The sequence below is a fragment of the Vulpes vulpes genome, chromosome 6, assembly GCF_048418805.1.
Source record: "Vulpes vulpes isolate BD-2025 chromosome 6, VulVul3, whole genome shotgun sequence".
NCBI lineage: Eukaryota > Metazoa > Chordata > Mammalia > Carnivora > Canidae > Vulpes > Vulpes vulpes.
Genome location: NC_132785.1, coordinates 101,210,837 through 101,230,545, shown reverse-complemented (window position 1 = coordinate 101,230,545; position 19,709 = coordinate 101,210,837). Strand labels below are relative to the sequence as shown.

The 19,709-nt window shown below is 33.9% G+C and overlaps 1 protein-coding gene and 1 non-coding gene across 37 annotated transcripts in view; one reads left to right on the top strand and one right to left on the bottom strand.

The window, feature by feature from the left end:
* GPHN (gephyrin) overlaps window positions 1-19,709 on the bottom strand; it is a 620,367-nt gene that overhangs the window by 468,548 nt on the left and 132,110 nt on the right. The window lies entirely within an intron of this gene.
* On the top strand, window positions 16,466-16,603 carry LOC112927306 (U4 spliceosomal RNA). Its single transcript, XR_003236496.1, has one exon. It is a non-coding gene; the product is annotated as a U4 spliceosomal RNA (small nuclear RNA).

The window sequence follows — 19,709 nt, the reverse complement described above, 5'->3', positions numbered from 1 at the left end:
ATGCAGGGAGCCCAATGTGGGACTCAATCCCAGGACCCCAGGATCACACCTGGGGCAGAAACGCAACCGCTGAGCCACCTAGGTGTCCTCAATTTAACAATTTTATTCTATGTATCTTAAAGAGTCATTTATAACCTACATATGGAGCAAGAAGAATATGACATTCACCTTATTCCTTCCAAAGATCCAGTACCTAATATTTTATTTAGATTTTATATTCCTTTTTTATAGAGTCCCTCAAAATTACAAATGTGGATCTCTCTATGAAATAAATGATAATTCATATAAACAATGATGCTTTAAAAACACTGAAGTTGAAAAAAGTTGGGATTCGTTTTTATTAATTTCCAAAAGATATTCCTCACTTTTTCTTTGCAATGAGTGGAATAATTTTGATTATATAATATATAGTTTTCATTCCATATTTAGCAGACACTTATCTCAACCTGTTGATTTAAAACTAACTTCCTGCTTTTCATAATTTTAATACAAATGCTCTTTATTACAGCATCTCCTGAGTAGGACTAAAAGGGAAAAAAAAATGTTGGCACACTGTAAGGGAAGTTAGTTTCCTGCTCTGCTGAACTAAAATCGAAGCTATAATATATCATAAAATTTGTTCTCAAAAGTTTCTCACCCAATTTGGCAAATATGAGAGCTTATTATAAACTTCAAGAGTCTGAAAGTTTTGCAGGCTTAATTAAAATAGACTAAACCTTTGCTCCTTTAAAGGCTTGCTAGTCAGCTATCTGTGAAATGAGTTCTGCTAAAGAGGCACTTTTCAAAATTCATGTCCCATCCAAATTTTAAGTTAAAAACAAAGCAAGAAATCAAGAAGTTTCCTAATAAAAATTCTAAAATTTTAGCTGCCTAACAATATTTACTATATTTAAAGTTTTCTTCCACCAAAACAACAAATTTTGTTTTTGAATTATAAATAAGAATATGGTACTTTTTAGGAAGGAAGTAAACATAATTTTTTGTGTGTAAACAATTTAAAATCAGTCAGTTTGGGTCACCATATTTTACTGTTTTTTACCCTCCAGTATATGATGACTACAGGAACCACTATGCTCTTCATTCTACTGACTAATGAAAAGTCATCAATATGTCATCACAAAAATCAGATAAAATGGGAGAAATTACAATAGAAACCTGTAGTCAAACTTTATGGTATTAACATGAACATTATATACTTTACTTCAGTCTGTTTTATATTGATATAATTAACTTGGAAGGATACAAAGAAATATTAGAAATATTTGTAAACAGAACTTTTTACCCAAGTTCCTATTCAATTACATGCATTTTTTCCGGTAAATGTTCATCGTTTGGATCTATAATCAAGATAATAATTGAAATTCATTATATCTTAAGCATTTCATATTTATTAACTCAATATTCTTTATCATGCTGTGATAAGCCTATCTGTGTCACCATTTTATAGGTGAAGATTCTGAAGCATGGGGAGATTAAGCATCTTGTGATGGATCCTACAGCTAATAAATTGAAGCTGGGAAAATCTAGATGCTGTAACTCCAGAGGTGATACTTTTAACCACTATACTATACAGACCATAGTTCTCATCAATCACTCATATATTCTGAATTCTATATTTCTGTAACTTCAAAACACATAAAAGTTATACAACTAAAATTCACTATGAGACAGTTAATTCCAACTCAAAGCATCATTAAAGAATCACAGTTTTTAAAGTAGAATGAAACATTATGGATCTTCTAGTTTAGAAGTTAGTTAACTGTGCTTCAAATCTCATGGATTCTATGGAGGTGTCTCAGAGCAATGATATTCCTTTCCCCTTTCAGCTAACGAGCTCCATTTTTATTTGTTTATATATTAGACTGCTTTAAAATTATATTTGCAAAAATCTTACTAAAGAAATTTTTATAGAAGCTGAAACACACATACATATATACACACCTCAAAACAGTATTAGTTCCACTCATCATTATTTTATAAATGAGATCACATTTTGCCTATGGTCAGCAAGAGTCAGCACCATTTGAAAATTCCTAGGGTAACAGTAAAAACAGATCCAATCTAAAACTCATTCATTCTGTAGTTTCAAAATACCTAGTGAAATAAAGTCTCAAAGAAATGGTCCTGTGAAAACAACTGGTAATTAAAATAAAATGTAAATTTATACAATCTAGAAATTCCAAATAATTTATTCAAAGTTAGAGTGGACAAATAAAACAATAGTTCACAATAATAGAAAAAGATAAAGATACTGATATAAGTGTTTTCAAAAAATACATATTTGAATATCAAAAGTTAAGACCTTGTTCTTAGGAACATTACATATTTTCCTTAAAAATGTCCCCTTCTATGATCACAGTGTGAAAGTTAAATGTTTAGTTGACAAAGGTCAATATGATAGGATTTTAAAACGTCACCAAAAAAAATTGAACACATTACTTGTTTTATTCTAAATATATATATATATATACACACACACACACAAATAGCTGACATAAGAAAAATTAGACTGATTCCATAATTTTAGTCATATTTTTCAAGATAAATCTCTATATTTTTTTGTTTTTAAATGAAATTCACATAATACAAAGTTCATCTTATTATTTTTAAAATTTTTTTATATTTATCAGAATTAGCCATTTTGAAGTACAGTTAAGTGACATTTAGTACATTCACAATGTTGTGTGACCACTACCATTATTTCCAAAACATTTTCATCATCCCAAGAGAAAACCTGCTACCCATTAAGCAGCAAGTCCCCATTCCTCCCTTCCCCTAATCCCTGGCAACAATCAATCTGCTTTCTATCTCTGTGGATTAGTCTGGGTATTTCATTCAAAGGCAAGCATACAACATGTAATTTTTGTGTCTGAATTCTTTCACTTAGCATAATGTTGTCAAGATTCATCCATGTTCTAGCATCTTTCAGTACTTCATTCCTCGTATGGCTAAATAATACTCCATTGCATGTATGTCTGATTTTTGTCTATTCGTGCATCCTTGGTTGGCCATTGGGGCTGTTTCTACCTTTTGGTTATTGTGAATAGTGCAATGAGCATGTGTGTACAAGTATTTGTTGAGTCCCTGTTTTCAATTCTTTGGAGTAGACACCAAGAAAGATAATTGGTGGATCATATGGGAATTCCGAGTTTAATTTTTTGAGGAACTGCAAAATTGTTTTTCAAAGCAGTTACACTATTTAACATTCTACCAGCAATATAAGAGGGCTCCATTTCCCAAAGTCCATAGTGGTTATTTTCTTGTTAATTTAGTCATAACAGTGGGGTGTGAAGTATTATCCCATTGTGGTTTTGATTACATTTTCCTAACGACAAATGATATTGAGTATCTTTCCATATCCTGTTGACCATTTATCTTCTTTGGAAGTCCTTTGCACACTTTTTAATTGGGTCGTTGATATTCCTGTTGCCAAGCTATAAGACACATTTGTATATTCTGGATACTAGGCCCTTCACAGACATATGATTTTCAAGTATTTTGTCTAATTCTGTGGTTGTCATTGTGTCCTCTTGATAGCATCCTCTAATGTACAAAAGTTTTTAATTTTGATAAATTTTGTCTATTTTTTCTTTTGGTGTCACATCTAAGAAACCATTATCAAATCCAAGGTCATGAGAAATTTCCCCATGCCCTCTTGTAAGAATTTTATAGTTTTAACTCTGTATATGTCTTTTATCCATTCTGAGCTAATATTTGTACATGACGTGAGGGTGAAAGTCTGACTTCATTATTTTACATGTGTTATTAAATTGTCCCAGCATCATTTGTTGAAGAGGTAGTTCAAAATTTCCCCACTGAATGATCTTGACACTCTTCTAAAAAATCAATTACCTATTTACATATGGGCTTATTTCTAGATTCAATTTTTATTCTATAGATCATATATGTACTCTTATGCTACGATCACACAGTTTTGATTATTATAGCTTTGTAGCAAGCTATTAAATGGGGAACTGTGAGTCCCCCAATTTTGTTTTTCTTTTTCAAGGTATTTTTGGCTACTCAGTATTTCTTGCAATTCTGTATGAATATTAAGATTCTGGTCCATATTTTATAACACCAAATTCTAGTTGTCATTTTAAACAGATTCATTTTTTTCATGTTTTATTCTTTTATTTTATTGATGTGAATCTGAAGCATAAGTTATTCCAAGTGCAGACATTCTTACTGTTAGATTTATATGTGCCAATAAAGTAAAAGGCATATATAATCACCCTGTTTGGTAGTATCATCTATATACTCAAAGATTTGCTTTAAACTAGAGCTCCCAACACCCAATATTTATATATGGAAATGTGTTAATTATCTGATTTTAATTATGTAATATTTTTCATGCAGACAATATAGGATGATTATGGCCATATTTTTTCTTATAAAACTTGAAATCCTACCACCACACTGTTTCAAACAAATAAACCTAAAAGAGCAGTGAGAACATCCTTTTGCTTCTGTTGGTGTGATCCACTTATGTTGCCTTTTATGTTACCTCAACTTACCCCTGATAAGCAATGAGAACAGTGTCTGCTCACTTTGACCTCTGCAGCCAAACTATTACCAACCACTATTTCTCTCTATTGGATTTCTGACTGAGACAGTTTCTTGTTACTTAAGAGGAATGCCTATTTCTATTCTGCTCTCTGCCTAGTCTCGATAGCATCTCTGTGACCCCACAGATCAAATACCTCCACATCTGGCTCCGTATCTCGCCACTGACGACACTACTTTACAGTGTTCACCTGATTCATGCATAAACAGATTCATTTTAAAACACGTTTTACTATAACCAACTATCTGTCCTCAGATACTACTTTGTATTTCCTTCCATACCTAATTTCTACAGTTTTCTACCTGCTAAAAGCAAAGTTCTTGAATTCTTCTAGGAAAAATTGTAAACTAAGCACAAAGAGCTACTACTGAGCAAACTGAATGAGGTAAATGAACAACAAATGAAAGTAAACAGTAGTGTCTGAAATTTGGCAATTTTCTTAATGTATTCCACTCAAAATTACAAGCCAAAACAATGCATTTTTACGAAACCTATACTATGATAGTCATTTCACAACTATCTATGTTGCTTTAATTTTAATTTCAAACTGTTTTGTGAACTTTGTGTGTGTCAAAATAACACATTGCCATCCTGAAAAAATTAAAGAAGCAAACTCTTTTCCCAAACTTTACAACAGATGTATGTTCTGAGTTCAAGCTACAGTTTTAACAGCATTTTCCAAATCTGATGCAAGTGAAAAGACAAATTTTGTATTTCAAAATCCACTTAACTCTGCAACTGATGAGCTTCCACCCTATCTTTAATTCTAAATGATTATTCTGCAACGTAATAACATGCTAAAAAGCAAAAAAAAAAAAAAATCCCAACAGAATTCTAAAAACACATTACAAATAATTACTGTGCTCAATTAGAATCATATATTCATGAATTCATTATTTATCAATAACTACCTGTGGTAAGAGACATTTGCAAAGATAAAATACTCATGCAAATCAACACGAACAGATGAATATTTGCCATAGTTATTAATGAAAGGAAATAGTAACTATAAGCTCCAATTATCCCCCCATTTCATTCTTCAGATGGACAAATATATATGACAATATTGCACTCAGTTATTATAATAATAATTATTATTATTATATAATTTGGATTTTATTATAATATTTGGATTTCATAAATTTACAAATTGTGTAAATCTATTTTGTTATACCAGTTTATATATAATATCCTCAATTTTGCACTTGGCCTGCAAAACATAGAATATTTACTATCTTGTATTTTATGGAAAAAGTTTATTGACCCTTGGTTTACAGTAGAATTACCACACAACACAGAGAGCTAGTAAATGTGTAATTCCTGGTATGTGCATTTGTGTCACATATGCACATGCCCTTGCACAGAAGGTGCTAACCGATTTATGCTCTTCTCTATTCCTTCATATCTCTGGCCAAAGTCCATATCAAAATTCAAGTTATTGGGAAGACTTACAAATACCTCCATCCTTGCCTCTACAGATTCTCCTACTAATACCAGACAATGAGAAATCAGTGAAAATTCAACGGGAAGCCAGAACTACTATGCCCTCTACCCCAGCACACCATTGAGGTCCCACTTCAAGTATCAAAAAGGCCTAATTGAGAACTTGGGCTTCTACGCCGAGCAAGCAGTAAAGAGGCCACGCTCACCTACATTTACCTACCTAGCAGTGTCTGAATGAGCCAATTAAAACAGAAGGATTACATAAGATTCACAGTTCATCCTATAATCAATAATATCAAATGTAACAAAAACCAGGAAGATTCCAAACTAAGTGAAAAAAGACAATTGACAGGTGCCAAGACTAAAATGGTAGAGATGTCAGAATTATCTGGAAAAATTTAAAACCAGAGAAAAATAGACTGAAATAATAAATAAAGCCTCAGGAATCCATTAGACAATAACAAAAAACCTAACTTTACCATCGTCTGAGTCTCAAAGGAAAAGAAAGAGTGCAGACCAGAAAAGGTAGTTGAAAAAAATGATGGTTTGAAAACTTTCCAAATTTGGCAAAAGAATACAAACCTACAGATTCAAGAAACTGAAAAAAACTCATAAGGATAAACTTAATGAAATCTGTAGCAAGAAAAATCATACACAAACTTCTGAAAACTAAAGAAAAAGAAAAATATTCTGGGAACAGTGAGAGATAAACTATAACAATAAGGGGAAAACAATTCAAATGACAGCAGATTTCTCATCAGAAACCAGGTAGGACAGAAAGATCACTTTTTCTAGTGATCAAATAAAAAAGCACTGTAAACTCACATGTTATATCCAGGAAAAATATCTCCAGAGATGAAGGAGATATTAAGACATTGTCAAGTAAAAGAATATTAAGAAAAATCTGTCACCAGCACATCTACCTTAAAAAAGCTAGGTCTGAGAAAACAAGTCACAAATATCTAACAAGACTGTCAAAGAAAAAATGAGAGAAGAGACAAATTGTCATCAGAAATGAAACAGTAGGTATACATATATCACTACATACTACAGATATCAAAACAGTAATAAAGGAATATTACCAAAAACTCTGTAAAGGATTAAGTTCAGAACCATAAAGGCAATGAATCAACTCCTCAAAAAAACAAAGATTACCACAACTCATCCAAGATGAAATAGATAATTTGAATAGCTCTGTAGCTTGTAAGGAAATTGAATTTGTAATTTTACAATTCCCCCAAAAAAGAAATCTGCAGGCTTGGATGGCTTCACTGGAAAATCCCACCAAAAATTTAAAGAAGAACTAATACCAATTCCACAGCATATTATCTAAAAGTAAGAGAAAGGAATACTTCCAAATTGATTATATGAAGCTACTACTACCCTGATGCAGGAACCAAAGGTACCAAAAAATAAAATAAAAAATTTTTAAAAACAACATTTATTTCCCACGTGAATACAGACTCCAAAATCCTTAACAATATGTTAAAAAATCGAATTCAGCAATAGAAAAAAATAATTCTACACCATGACTGAATGGGGTTCATTCAAGGGATGTAAGGCTGATTCAATATTTGAAGAACTACCAATGTAATCCAATATAAAAACAGACTAAAAAAGTACAATCACATGATTATATAATTGAAGCAGAAAAAAACTGTACAACATTCAACACCCCTCTATGATAAAAATTATCAAAAATGAAAATGAATAAAGGGAAATCCCTTAACTCTATAAACAGCATTTATAATAATCTTCATCTAACTTTTTTTTTAAAGATTTTATTTTTTTAAGTAATCTCTACACCCAACATGGAGCTCAAAATCCAAGATTAAGAGTTGCATGTTCTATTGATTAAGCCAGCCATGCACCCCCAGCTAACATCATTCTTAATGGTAAAAAGACTGAATGCTTTCCCTTAAAGTTCAAGGACAAAACAAAGATGTTGGCTCTCATCACTCTTATTCAGTGATATAATGGAATATTTAGCCAGTGCAAGAAGGCAATAAAGTAAAACGTATACAGAATTGGAAAGATGGAAGTAAACTGTCCTTTATTGCATGCAGATGTCAGGATTACTAACATAGAAAATTTACACAAATATCAAAGATACTTGATCTGATTAATGACTTCATTAATATTTACACAAATATCAAAGATATTTGAACTGATAAATGAGTTCATTAATATCTTGGGATATAAGATCAACATACAAAAATCCATTGATATTCTATATACTAGCCATGGAAAACATGAGAGACTCCTAACTCTGTGAGGCAAACAGAAGGTAATGGAAGGGAAGACGGGCAGGGGGATGGGATAACTTGGTGACAGGCACTGAGGACGGCACTTGATGGGATGAACACTGGATGTTATACTACATGTTGGCAAATTGAACTTCAATAAAAAAAATTAAAAATAAACATGAATCTTGAAATTTAAAAAATACCATTCACAACTGTACAAAAGAAAACAAATTCACACACATATATATCTACAAATCCTGTATATAAGACTTCTATACTGAAAATTACAAATTGCTGGTGAAAGAAATCTAAGACCTAATGGAAAAACACACGTTGTTCATGGACTAAAAGACTAAACACAGTAAAGACACCAATTCTCCTCAAATTGATACATAGATTTAGCAGGCTTCCTATCCCAATCTCAGTGAGTTTTGTGTACACACAGACAATATTATTCAAAAATTCATATGGAAAGGCAAAGATATTAGAAAGCCAAAAATATTTTTAAAAGAACTAAATGAGAGAAATCATTCCTCTAAATTTCAAAACTTATATACAGTAATAACTGTTTGGTATTAACAAAAGGATAAACACATCTATCAATGAATCAGAATAGAGGACCCAGAAACAGACTAACACAAATATGCCCCAGTCGGATTTGAAAAAAATGCAAAAGCAATTCAATGAAGGAAAGACAGACCTGAACGAATGGTGCTAGAGCAAGTGGACATCCATAGGCAAAAAGTAACTCAAAATGGATCATGCACTTAAATGTGAAATGTAAAACTATACAAATTTTAGAAAGAAAAAATAACGAAAAAATCTTAGGGTCAGGCTAGAAATTCTTAAGGTTTAACACAAAAAGTACCATCCATAAAGAAAAATATAAACTATATTCCATCAAAATTAAGAACTTCTATGTTGGGGTATCTGGTGACTTAATTGAGTTAAGTGTCCGACTCTTGATTTCAGCTCATGAGCTTAGGATTATGGGACCAAACCATGTGTTGGGCTCCACACCAGGCATGGAGTCTGCTTAAGATTCTCTCTTTCTGGGAACCCTGGGTGGCGCAGCGGTTTAGCGCCTGCCTTTGGCCCAGGGCGCGATCCTGGAGACCCGGGATCGAATCCCACGTCGGGCTCCCGGTGCATGGGGCCTGCTTCTCCCTCTGCCTATGTCTCTGCCTCTCTCTCTCTGTGTGTGACTATCATAAATAAATAAAAATATTTTTTAAAAGTTTAAAAAAAAAAAAAAAGATTCTCTCTTTCTGAGGATCCCTGGGTGGCACAGTGTAATGGTATTACACAATTATCAGAAAACTAGAATAAAAAATAATGACAAAAATGCTTGTGAGGTTGTAAAGGAACTGAGTCACTCCTACTTAGCTAATGGGAACATACAACTGTATAGCATTCAGTAATATGGTCTGGCAGTTACTTTAAGAACTAAGTATATAACATTCATATGCAACCTAGAAACTGCACTCCTGACCATTTATACCAGAGAAATAAAGACTGCTCACATCAAAACTTTTTTTTTTAAGATTTTATTTATTCATTCATGAGAGACACACACAGAGAGAGAGAGAGGCAGAGAGAGACAGAGGCAGAGGGAGAAGCAGGCTCCATGCAAGGAGCCCGACGTGGGACTCGATCCCAGGACTCCAGAATCATGCCCTGGGCCGAAGGCAGGCGCCAAACTGCTGAGCCACACAGGGATCCCCCTCACATCAAAACTTGTACTCAGAAGTTCACAGCAGCTTTGTTTCTATTTGGCCCAAACTGGAAAAAACTCAGAATTAGAAAAGCATCCCCTCAGTCATGGGCAATGCTGGGCCAGAGAGGCCTTACCATAGGGCTACAGACTTCTGGAATAGAGAGGGGGAGAATATAAATTCTCTAGGGCCACCTTGATCCCACGAGGAAGTGGCATCATCATTGGGTATACCACCATGTTTCTCCTCCTCCTTTCTGAATCACTAGTAAGCAATTTCTTTTCCCACTGATAAGCAAAAGGTAAGGATGCCGACCAGGAATACAGACATACAGATCAATAGAATTAAAGTACAGAAATAAACCCTGACAGTTAATGTCAATTAATCTTAAATAAAGGTGCCAAGACAATTCAATAGAGAAAAGAATCTTTTCAACAGATGTTAATATGACAACTGGATGTCCACAAGCAAAAAGGCAGATTACTACCTTACACTACACACAAAAATTAACTCAAAATGGTTTAAAAAAAAACTTAACATTTGAAGCTAAAACTAAAAAACTCTTGAAAAATAACACAAAAGTAAATCTTTGCAACTTTGGATTAGGTAATGGTTTCTTAGACATATCCAAAAGCAACAAAAGAATAGATAAATTAGATATCTCAAAAATCTTAAAAATTTCATGCCTTGTATAACACCAAGAAAGTGAAAGTACAAATGCAGAGAATATGAGACAATATCTGGAAGTCATATATCTGATAAAGTAATATCCAGAAAATATAATCTTACAATTCAACAATAAAAAGACAACCCAAATGATGTATGGAATTGCTGAATCTCTCTACTGTACAACTGAAACTAATACAACACTGTATGTTAACTAAACTAGAATTCAAAACAAAAAGTTTAAAAAGACAACACAATTAAACAATGACTAAAGGATGATGAGCTAGTTATACATGAAAACATGCCCATCATCAAGAAAATGAAAATCACAACTACCATAAAATAAAATTGTAGAGCAATTAGAATGACTACAATTAAAAAATCAAATAAGTGTCCATGAGAATGTGGAGAATTTGGAATCCTCATACATTGCTGGTGGAAATCTCAAATCATGCAGCCATTTTGGAAAACAAATTAGTAGTGCCTCAGAAAGTTAGTATTACCATATAACCCAGTAATTACACACCCAGGTATACACTCAACAGAAATGAAAATATATTTGCATATGTATATGCAAAAACATCTATGCAAATATTCATAGCAGTATTATTCAAAATGACCAAAAAGTAGAAATAATTTCATTCATCAACTGATGAATGAATAAACAAAGTATGATATGTGCCATAAAATACATAAATTATTTAGCAATAAAATAAATGATACATGATAAATGATAAATGATACAACATGGATTACACTAAGTGAAAGAAGTCAACGCAGAATGGCCATATATTATATTGATTCCTTTATATGCAAAGTCCAGTGTAGGCAAATATACAAAGACAGAATGTAGATGAAGAATTGACTATGGGGGATCCCTGGGTGGCACAGCGGTTTGGCACCTGCCTTTGGCCCAGGACACGATCCTGGAGACCCGGGATTGAATCCCACGTGGGGCTCCCGGTGCATGGAGTCTGCTTCTCCCTCTGCCTATGTCTCTGCTTCTCTCTCTCTCTCTCTCTCTCTGTGTGACTATCATAAATAAATAAAAATTTTAAAAATTTTAAAAAAAAAAGAATTGACTATGGCTTAAGAAGAGGAGGGGAAATAGGGGCTACTGTTAATGAGTACAAAGTTTTTCTTCTGAGTGTGAAAATAATCTAAAATTGATAGTGGTAATGGTACAGTAACTTTGTTATCTACTCAACACTGAATATACTAAAGACTACTGTATGTACTAAAATGCACTCTAAATGAATTTTATGATGTGTAAATTATACATCAATAAAGCTGTTAAAATACAAAGATGAATTCCTTTATACCCCGGGAATCAGAAGTTCCATAAAGATATTTCAAAATCCAGAGGCAATAAAAGATCAATATATTCAACTAGTTTTAAAAAGAAACAAAAAGACAGAGATCCTTGGGTGGCTCAGCATTTTGGCACCTGCCTTAGGCCCAGGACGTGGTCCTGGGGTCCCGGGATCGAGTCCCACGTTAGGCTCCCCACACGGAGCCTGCTTATCCCTCTGCCTCTCTGCCTCTCTGCCTCTCTGCCTCTCTCTGTGTGTGTGTGTGTGTGTGTGTGTGTGTTTCTCATGAATAAACAAGTAAAATCTTTAAAAAGAAAGAAAGAAAGAAAGAAAGAAAGAAAGAAAGAAAGAAAGAAAGAAAGAAAGAAAGAAACTTTTGTGAAGCTAAAGTATTCCAGGAACTGATACAAAAAGAAAAAAAAAATCAGAAAAAACTATTTTAAATAGATTCTAGATTAAGTGCTAATATCCCTGTTTCAATTACCCTTAAAAATCAAAAAGAAAAAAAAAATAAAACATGACCAGGTGTTTTTTTTTAAGATTTTTATTTATTTATCATGAGACACAGAGAGAGGCAGAGACACAGGCAGAGGGTGAAGCAGGCTCCATGCAGGGACCCCGATGTGGGACTCAAGCCCTGCACTCCAGGATCATGCCCCAAACCGAAGGCAGACCCCGCTCAGGCGTCCTGACCAGAGTGTTTAGAATAAGATATTCAATACCACCTTAATATATGAAATAATGTTTAACTTCACTTTAAAAAGACGATGCAAATTAAAGCTAAATTGGGTTACTGCCATTCATCTAACAAACTGATTATGCTTGGCAATGTTACTTTGTTCCATAGGCTGTAAGAATGAATTTACTCTCCTACACTGCAGGTGAGAATACAGAATGTTACAATTCTTATGATGGAAGATTTAACCATATATAACAAGAGTTTATGAGGATCTGTCATTTGATTCAATAACCCTGCTCTGGGAAAGCACAAAAAAGATATACTTCCAACAACAGAAAAACATATATATGTGTATATATGTTTTAAATAAGTGAATATATATATATTCACTTATACGTTTTAAATATATATTCACTTATTTAAAAATGCAAAATACTGGGAGTACAAAACGCTAAATGCTTATATTCACATATAAAACACTGGTTAAATTAATTGTGATACTTCCACACAACAGAATATTATGCAGCTGTAAAATACATGAAAGTTCTCCATAAAGTGATCAGAGTGATTTCCAGGAAATAGTAATATGTGAAATAAACAAGCTGCAAAAGGTTATTGATGTTACTTTCAAATAAAAAGAAAGGTAAGTATAGATAATGCCTAAGAATCTGTTTACTCCTAAGAAAAAGAAACATATGAAAGATTAACCAAAAAATGAAATTGGATCCCTACACAGAATGTAAAATAACAGGGTAGAATTGATAGGGAAAAGATTGAGAGGTCTCTAAGTGTAATTTTAGATATAGTCTTAATATTTGAACCATTTTAATGTTGTATATTCAAAACATTTTATCAAATGATGATGAAAAGATAAGAATACAGACACTAAGCTAGCCATAAATCAAATTAATAGCCTACCAGTACAAAACAAAAGAAAAAAGTGAGAGCCAGGAGTCTCTGTGAAGAATGGAGATGCAAATATAGAAGAAGTAACAAAAGAAAAACCCTGTGACTCTGAACTGTATTTTAGGTTTCAGTATGAATTCATGATTTTCGTAATTTTTAATTTTCTTTTTACTGTGTCTACTGAAAATGCCAAGGGCTCTATGCTCAGTAAAAATGACATCTAGTACCCTGAAGAAATGTCTAATTCCAGGTATATGGCAGAAAAACAAGTGAAACCAAAATATCACCTTGTGAGATAAAGATTAAAAATGCTCAAACACAATAAAGAACATATCAAAATGATATAGAAGTCAACCTGAAGGACTACTGTGCACTAATTTTGAATAATTTAAAAATCAGAATAAACAATGATATAACAGATAACCTGTAATTTTAAAAAAGAAACACTCATGACTAAACACAGATAAAGGAGAAATGGGGCAAAACAAAAATTTCTTCCTTATAGAGGAATGTTAACAATAACTGTAGAAACAATAATAGAATTAGAAAATTATCAGTTACCAACCTTCAAAGTAAAAACTGATACAGGAAGTAATTGTAAATGGATGATAAAACACTGGATGAAAGGTTGTAAAGGAACTGACATTAAAACATTACCCCAGAAATAATTCATGAATAATTTGAAATGGAATGAGATAAGAGATCTGCAAATGACAACATGATAAAGGTTTAGTATCTAAAATCTATGAAGAATTCATCAAACTCAACAACCAAAAAACAAATAATTCAGTTAAGAAATGGGCAGAAGACATGAATAGTAATTTTTCCAAAGACATACAGATGGCTAATAGACCAGAAAAGACATTCAACATCACTTATCACCAGGAAAATACAAATCAAAACTACAATGAGATATCACCACACACCTGTCAGAATGGTTAAAACTATCAATATAAGAAACAACAGATGTTGGCAAGGATTCAGGGAAAGGAGAACCCTCTTACACTGCTGGTGGGAATGTAAACTGGTACAGCCATTATAGAACACAGTATGCAGGTCCCTCAAGTTAAATATAGAACTAATCTAAGATCAGGCAATTGCACTACAAGGTATTTACCCAAAGGATATAAAAATATTAATTTGAAAAGACACATGTACCTCAATGTTTAGCACAGCATATGGGAACAGCCCAAATGTCCATCAGCTTATAAATGAATAAAGATGTGGTATATAAACACAATAGAATATTACTTAGCCATCAAAACGAATGAAATCTTGCCATTTGCAACAACAGGAAGGGAGCTAGAGTATACTATGCTGAACGAAGTCAGTCAGTGAAAGAAATACAAATATCATATGATTTAATTCACATGTGAACATTGGGGAAAATGATAAAGAAAGAGGAAAACCATAAAACAGATTCTTAACAATAGAGAAAAAACAGAGGGTTGCTGGAGAAGAGGCAGGCAGTGGGTGGATTAAATGGGTGATGGGTATTAAGGAGGGCATTTGTGATGAGTACTGAGTGTTATATGTGAGGAAGCACTAAATTCAACTCCTGAAATTAATATTATACTATATGTTAAATAGCTGAAATTTATTTTTTAAAATATTTTATTTATTTATTCATGAGAGACACACACAGAGAGAGAGAGAGAGAGGCAGAGATACAGGCAGAGGGAGAAGCAGGCTCCATGCAGGGAGCCCGATGTGGGACTGGATCCCGGGACTCCAGGATCACGCCCTGAGCTGAAGGCAGGCGCCAAACCACTGAGCCTTCCAGGGATCCCTGAAATTTAAATAAAAACTTGGAAAAAAGGGGAAAAAAGAAGTCAGAGAAAGCCAAAGGCTATCTAATTTCATTATACATGGAATTTAAAAAAACAAAACAAAGAAACAAAACAGACCCTTAAACACAGAGAACAAACTGGTGGTTGCCAGAGGGAAGTTGGGTGGGGAGTAGATGAACTAGGTAAAGGGGATTAAGAGGTACAAACTTCCAGTTATAAAATAAATAAGTCACAGAGTTGAACAGTACAGCATAGGGAATATAGTCAATAATACTGCAATAATGTTGTATAGTGGCAGATGATAACTACACTTACTGCGGTGATCACTTGGGTTATGTACTAAACAGTCAAATTAATGTTTTATTCCTAAAACTAAGGTAACATTGTATGCAAATTATACCTCAATAATAAAAAAAAAAAGAGGAGGAACTGTTCTATTTTAAAGGAGACTAAAGAATTTGACAACTAAAAGAATATATGGCCTTTCATTAAATCTTGGATTAAAAATAATAATGGTAATAATGAGTCATAGGTCTAAATAGAAAGGCCTGTGATGTTATGAGCACTGGGTGTTATACTATATGCTGGCAAACTGAATTTAAATAAAGAAAGAAAACCATAAACCATGTTAATCATTTTAAACCATTTTAACCATGTTAAAATGTCTTTGCAACTTTTAGGTAACAATTGTAGAAGGGACACAAAAAAGTACAGTTGTAAAAGAAAAAAGTTCATAAAACAGACAACCAAAATTTAACACTGCGCTTCAAAAGAATACTATGAAGGCAAATCACAAATCAGGAGAAAATATTTGCAAATCATATATCTGATAAAGGACAAGTCTCTAGAATATAGAAGGAACTCATAAATAAAAGAACTAAGTAAAAAATATGAACATATACTTCACAAATGAAGCTACACAAACAACCAATAAGTCCATGGGGAGGAGGGGAAGAGATACATGATGGGTCAACATCATTAATCATCAGAGAAATACAAATTAAAACTGTAATTCAATACTACCAAAAACCAAACAGAATGGCTAAAGTAAAGAAGACTGGTAAAACCAAATGCTGACCAGTTTGCAAAACAACTAGAACACGCATACCTTGTTGGTAAGTGTATAAAATGGTAAAGCCAAGCTTTCTACAATGGCAGTATCATAGCCAATGAGGTTTATCTGAGACGCAATTATTGCTATTGAAAATTTCTCCCAATGATAGAGCCATTTTGCAAAAGGATTATTATAAAACTGAACATGTGTACAGTAATTCTACTCGTAAGTATTAACCCAAAAGAAATCAAAGTATATGCCCAAGAAAGCATGTATAAAAATTTCGATAACACTTTTATTCATAATAAACCAAACTAAAGTCCAGGCAGTCCATCAATAAGAGAAAGGGTTAGGGGTGCCTGGGTGGCTCAGTCAGTTAAGCAACCGACTCTTGATTTCAGCTCAGGTCATGATCTCAGAGTTCTGATATCGAGCCCCACGTTGGGCTCCATGCTGGGTGTGGAGACTGCTTAGAATTCTTTCCCTCTCCTTTTCCCTCTGTACTATCTGCTCACTCTTGCTCACTATCTCTAAAAGAAAAAAATTTTAAAGAAGATAATTGATTAAAAACTGTGCTGTAGTCTATAATGGAAACACCATTCAACAATAAAAGAAAGGATACATGGAACATTAATGAATTTTAAAGACATTAAGCTGAGTGAGAAAAGTCTTGCCCAAAAGAGTACATATGGTCTGAGTCCATTTATATGAAGTTATACTTTCATAAAACCAGTAAAAGGTGAAAAAAATCACAATAATGATTGACTTCAAGGGGTAAGAGCAGGGACTAACTGAGAAAAAGGAATGAAGGAAGCTTTCAGGGGTGATAATAATGTTTCTTAAAAGGAAAGGAGTTAGATTACATAGATGAATGCATTTCTCGAAACTCATCAAATTATATGTTTCAATTTTTGTACTTCACTATTTGTAAAATTTATCTCCGAAAATACCAAAACTAGAAACAAATCTTAAAATTATAATTAAAGATATACATGCCTAAGGTATTAGGTCTAAGTCAACTGATATCTGCAAATTCAAAATATGTAAGTAAGATGAACTGACGGATACAGAAAAGGACAGATGGACAAATTGAAAAGTACATAAAAATAAGGGACTTTTGGCACTATTAGTAAAGTAAATACAAGCTGACCAACTTAAACAAATTGTGGTATATTCACACAATGGAATACTAAAACATGAAGAATATGAATGAACCTGGCAAAAGAAAGTTGAGTGAAAGCAGCCAGACACAAGAACACAGTATGAGTCTATTTATATAAAATTCAAAAACAAACAACAAAAAATAAAATTTCCTGTTAGAAGTCAGGATAGCAATATGTCTTAGAGTAGGGGAGAAACTGGATGGGACACAAGAGGATATATCAATTTAATTTTCTATTTCATAATCTAAATACTGGTTACAGGGACACCTAGGTGGCTCAGCAGTTTAGCGCCTGCTTTCCGCCCTACGAGTGATCCTGGAGTCCCAGGATCCAGTCCCGCATCGGGCTCCCTGCATGGAGCCTGCTTCTCCCTCTGCCTGTGTCTCTGCGTCTCAATCTCTATGTCTCTCATGAATGAATAAATAAAATCTTTTAAATAAATAAATAAATAAATAAATAAATACTGGTTACAACGGTGTCCTTCTTTGTGAAAATTCACTGGACAATATTCATAAACTGTATATACATTGCCATATTTTATAATACTTCAAAAAACAACTTTACTCTTTCTTAGGCAAAACTGTCTCTTTTCAGGTCAAATATGTCTGCATGTATTTAGAAATATTCAAGGGGCACTTGGTTGGCTCAGTTGATTAAGCGTCCAACTCTTGGTTTCAGCTCAGGTCATGATCTCAGGGTCTTGGGATGGAGCACCACATCAGGCTCCATGCACAGTGGGGAGTCTATGGAGACTCTCTCTCCCTTGTCAACTCCTTCTAACCCTCTGCCTGCTCTGTCTCTCTCCCAAATAAATATTTTTTAAAATTTAAAAAAATTCAAATCTTTCTCAAGAAAAACCTCTGCTGCTCATCTTACAAAAGCATAATAGTAAAAGTGATTTAAAAATTTACGTATTTTTTATAAATCCATAATTAGGGGGTCTGGTTGGCTCAGCAGCTGAGCGTCTGCCTTCGGCTTGGGGGGTGGGGAGATGTCAGGATCCAGAATCAAGTCCCACATCAGGTTCCCTGCAAGAAGCCTGCTTCTCCCTCTGCCAATGTCTCTGCCCCTCTCTCTGTGTATATCTCATGAATAAATAAATAAATCTTTCTGAAAAATCCATACTTAATATAAAATATAGTGAAAGGGAATAAAGGGGAAAGGAGAGAAAATGAGTGGGAAATAACAGAGAGGGTGACAGAACATGAGAGACTCCTAACTCTGGGAAATGAACAAGAGGTGGTGGAAAGGGAGGTGGGCGGGGGTTGGGGTGACTGGGTGATGGGCACTGAGGGGGGCACTTGATTGGATGTGCACTCGGTGTTATGCTATATGTTGGCAAATTGAACTCCAATAAAAAGAAATTTTTAAAAATGCATACCTAAATTTACTTTTTTTTTAACTTTTTAAAATTTTTTTTATTTATTTATGATAGTCATACAGACAGAGAGAGAGAGAGAGGCAGAGACATAGGCAGAGGGAGAAGCAGGATCCATGCACCGGGAGCCTGACGTGGGATTTGATCCCGGGTCTCCAGGATTGCGCCCTGGGCCAAAGGCAGGCGCTAAACCACTGCACCACCCAGGGATCCCCTAAATTTACTTTTTATTAGGCTTTATAAAATGTTTCATATTAAATATTACTCATAAACGTTTTTTGAGAAGTTTGACTCTCCTAAAAAACTGATGTGATTCTCTTGATCAGATAATGAGATCTACAGAACATATTTTTTTTCCCCACTTTGTCTTGGTTTCCAGAGATAAGTCTAGTACTCACTTGCACTAAAGTTTACTGGGTGCCTGTCATAATAACTATCCTGTGTGTATGTGTGTGTGTGTGTGTGTGTGTGTTAATCTGCTTATAATTTGCAGAACTTAATAGATTATAATTTATAATAAAAAAATAAATAAAAAGCTCCACCTACTGTCAGTTCACATAGAAAAGAAACCAGTCCAAAGAGTTCTGAATACAAACAAAACAAAACAAAACCTAACTTGCAAAACATTTTAAGCAGTTAGGAGCTTTCTAAAATAGGTACTGAAGGCTCAGCAAGAATTCACCTCTAGGGGATGCCTGGGTGGCGCAGCGGTTTCGCGCCTGCCTTTGGCCCAGGGCGCGATCCTGGAGACCCGGGATCGAATCCCACGTCGGGCTCCCGGTGCATGGA